This window comes from Hydra vulgaris, chromosome 12, assembly GCF_038396675.1.
Source record: "Hydra vulgaris chromosome 12, alternate assembly HydraT2T_AEP".
Classification (NCBI taxonomy): domain Eukaryota; kingdom Metazoa; phylum Cnidaria; class Hydrozoa; order Anthoathecata; family Hydridae; genus Hydra; species Hydra vulgaris.
The window spans coordinates 7,315,482-7,320,137 of record NC_088931.1 but is presented as its reverse complement, the minus strand read 5'-3'; positions in this window follow the sequence as shown (position 1 = coordinate 7,320,137).

Below are 4,656 nucleotides of genomic sequence, written 5' to 3'. Positions count from 1 at the left end.
TTAGTTTTATTTTTTGTTCATAAAATTCAGAAAAGCGAATGTTTACGAAAGAGAGAAAACATCGGAACAAACCTAGGTTTGTGTGTATGTGTGTAGTTAAAAAAACAAATCTATCCATGAACATTAATTTTAAAATGTCTTCGAACTGCTTGCTTCGAACTTAAAAATAATTTCACGATGTTGTTAAAGTGCAAGACAAGTTTTATTTAATTGCAAATCTGGTTTACAGCAAAAGTTAAAATACAGCAAAAGTTAAAACAAATTTTTTGAAGTCCTCTGGGTTTTTCAAACCTTTTATTATTTATTTTTAATTAATGTTTATTTTAATAAACTGATTAATTAAAAAAAAAATAATATCAAAGGATGGAATATTATACAACTAAAGTTCAAACACGCTCTAAATAAATCTTGCCGTGATATAGTAATATAGGTTAAGGTGTACAGCAATAAAAGTGAAAAAAATTTTTTCACTTTTATTATTTAACCAATATAGTCATCGCAGATTTCGAATTTTTAGTTGATTTAATTAAATAAAAAAAGCTTCACATGTTAAAACTTGTTTATAATGTATCGGTATTAAATGTTTTTTATTTTTTTCCCCTAGCAACGCTTTGTTTATTCTGTTGTTATGCGCTTTAGAAGCAAGTTAAACCATAAAATACTTACTTAGTCAACTCTTTTAAGTGCAAAGTTGTAGACTGCAACGACTTCTTGTTAATTAGTTTAGTATGATGGCTTAATTGACGTAATTCGCTTCTTGGTTCAAGCTGCATTCAAACTTTATTATTTATGCTATAGTAAATCTTTTATCTTTTTATAATAAAAAAAATATGGGTGGATCAATGAGAAAACAATTATCAAATTGAATATATAATAATAAGAAAGCAAAATTTGGTGGAAACAGATATACAAAGATTCCTTTTTCAGAAACGAAAACTTTATCTTTTCAAAAAAATTAAATATTGCTGATAGAGATTTTCAAAGTTCAGATCTTTGTCATGAACTTTAGTCTGCTGGAAAACGTTATATCGCTACTGAAATGCCCGAATTTGTGTGAAGATAATGTTTATTTAATGTTTGATTCCTCAAAAAAGTATGGTTTAAGTATTGGTTTAAAAATATGTTGTCACAGTTGCAATTGGAAAACTAAGTTTTTTTCATCTGCTACATTTTGTAAAAAAAATTTAATCGAACAACAAGAGCCTAGTAAAATCAAATGTAGTGGACAAAACCATTTGATATTAACACACGTGTCATTGTGGCTTTTCGTGAAATTGGTAAAGGGTTATCATTAAAAAAATTTTGTGGAATAATGAATATGAAGTCACCTATGAACAAAAAAAGCTACAATAAAACTTTACATAACCTGTTAGATGTTTATCAAAGTTTAGTTGAGCAGAACATGAAAAATCCTGCTGATGAATTAATCCCTGCAAGTAAAACATCAAGAGAAATTATGTGTAGCTTTGATGGTTCATGGCAAAAGCGTGGTTTTACTTCAAATAACGGAGTTGTTTCTGCAATTTCAGTTGAAAGTGGTAAATGTATTGACTTTCAAATAGAAACAAAAACATGTAAATTATGTTCAATATGGAAGTTAAAAAAATACACGTACCCAGTTGAATATGAAAAGTTTCAGTCATCACAAAAACCAAAAGTGTAAAATTAGTCATACTGGATCATCATCGGCTATGGAATCAAGTGGTGTTTTAAAACTTTTTCATCGTTCTGAAAAGAAAAACAATTTAAGGTATACCACATATCTTGGTGACGGAGATAGTAGTTCTTATACCAGTGTTGTTGCTGCTAAACCTTATGGACATAATGTAGAAATTAAAAAAGCAGAGTGCATTGGTCATATTCAAAAACGAGTTGGCACGCGTTTAAGAAACTTAAAAAAAAGCAACAAAGAAATTTTAGGTGATGGTAAAAAACTAGGAGGAGCAGGTCGTTTGACAGAAAATGTTATTAACACATTGCAAAATTACTATGGCAAAGCAATCAGACAGAACATTGGTAGTTTATATGCAATGAAAAAAAGTGTAGCAGCTGTTCTTTTTCACTGTTCTGAAAGTTATGACAATGAAACACGCCATCAATTATGTTTGCGCACTAAGGATTCTTGGTGCAAATTCCAGGCTGATAAAGTAACTGGAAAAAAAACATACAAAGAAAATATTTGTATTCCTGCTGCTGTTCGAGATTTTATAAAACCAATATTTATAGATCTTGGAAGTGATATTCTTTTAGAAAAGTGTTTGCACGGTAAAACACAAAATCCTAATGAATCCTTGAATCAATTGATTTGGAAGCGGTGTCCCAAAGAAATACTTGTTGAAAGAAGTGCCTTATGTGTTGGAGTAGCATCAGCTGTCCTATACTTTAATAATGGACTACAATTTTTAGAGACGTTATTTGATAAGCTTGAAATAACAGTAGGTTGCAATCTACATAACATTTGTCTTATAAATGACTCAAAGCGCATTTCTAAAGCAGAAAATCAATGCACAAGTATAGTGAAATTAAGACGCAAGAAACTAAGAGCTATACAAAAAGGTTTTTGTGATCAAAATGAAACATTAGAAGGTGCAGTTTATGGAAGTGGGGAGTTTTAAACAATTTTTTTTTTTTTTTTTTTAAATTGAGTTTTTCTCAAAATCATGTTTTATAGCCTGACGACGGAGATATTTTTCAAACCGATAATCGATTTGATCTGAAATTTGGTACACTTGTTTGTAACACATGTATTTGCAACCTCTACTAGAATTATGTTTACAACTAATTGTGTTCTACTTTTGTGAGTGATTTTGTGTTCTCAAATAACACCAAAACTTCCAAATATGACTAAAATGCATATGTTTTGACTTTTTTTGGTCAAAATCCGAAACTTTTAGTATATGTTGTAATTGCATAAGTAAAGGATCACAAGCCAAAATTTCAGTTCAAATTTATTTACGGTTACTGAAAAAACCCTGTCGCCATTTATTCATTTTTAGGCTTTTGTCCATCAATAATTATGCGCATAACTAATTTTTTGAAATTTTAAAATTTTTACTTTTATTTTAATCATATAATATGTTATGCACTATTAAAAATTGAAAAAAATGTTGAAATGCAAGATTTGTTTTTAATTGTATACTACCACTTTAAAGCATCGGATTTTTTCAACTGCATGTGTTGATCTTTCAGCTCTTCCTTCAAAATAAGGGTGGTGACAGGAAAAACAAAGCTTTTATCTAAGAGTGTGAAGACTGTTTTATTTGATTTGTAAATACACTTGCTGAAAATTATAAACATTATTTATTCAAAATCCGATGTATTTGAGAATAAAAGGTTCACAGCTTTAAAAACAAATCAGTTTAAAAAGATTTTTTACCTTGAAATATTTCAAGTTAAAATTAGCAATTTTGTTCCTTCTTATTTTGCCGCTTTGTTGAGCTTTTTTTTAAATACTTTTAAGATCCATTCCACCGTTACAGATAGTTGGGCCTACAAATATCTCGACCTACTAAGTTGTTCTACAAAGAGAACATCTACTAAAAAGTGGAACTAATTTTCAGTTAACCTACTGAAGCCTAAATTGTTTTCAACCGAATATATATCTATTTTATTTTCAACCGATTTATGACGTTTTAGACTGATTTATTTTTTGACCTATTTTATTGATTTTCATTTTCAGCTAAATTAAGATCGATTAATTTTCAACCGATTATCTGGTCTGTGTTTTTAAGGTTTTTTTGTTTTGTGTTGTTTTTTGTATTGTTTTGTTTTTACGATGTTTTTTACTACAAATTTTTTTTTTTTTAATTAACAGTCAATAATTTTTTTAAGCATCATTGAACCTTATACCTCCCGATTGTGAAGACAGCGCTTCAACCACTGTGCCAAGGCTGATCAAATTTGGCTCGTATTCAAATCAACAACAAAATATACAAAATACATGCCGGAAAGATGTAGTTATAAAATTGAAAAAACAGTAGGTTGAAAATTTAGAAGGTCAACGATTTAGTAGGTTGGAAATTAGTAGTACATGTTTTACTTAGGTGTAAATATAAAAATCAAAAATTGTCGGTTGAAAATCAAAAACGTCATAATCTAAGATTTACGAAATTTCAAAATTATTTTGAGTTTAGGACACCTATTCCAATGACGCATTTTTTAGACATCTACAAAGGAATGATGCACATTTAGGCTCATATCTGGTAATTGATTTTATGATATACGGTAATTGATTTTTACATTAAGTTGGTAAATAAAAACTGGCAAATAGATAGGTGCAACGATGTTTCATGAACTTATTTCATGAAATATTTTGAAAAGCAATTTTTTACACTCCTTTAAATCCTGTCTAGTTTTTACGTTGATTGTTTTTGCAAATGTAAGTTTTAGTCGGTTTTGCGATTGATTAATGGAACTTGGATAGATACAATGATTACAGATTTTTATAGAAACAGATTATAGATAATGGTTACTAACATTTCAATCTTCGAAACAGTTAAGGAAAGATTCTCAAAGCTTTTCAATAAAAAAATGTCCCCGCAAGCAACTTTTATAGAGAACGACAAGTATATACATCGGCTATCAAATAGCCTGACTTGCAGTTAGGCTGTTTGATAGTCGATGTATGTACTTGTCGTTCTTGACTTGCAGTCAGGC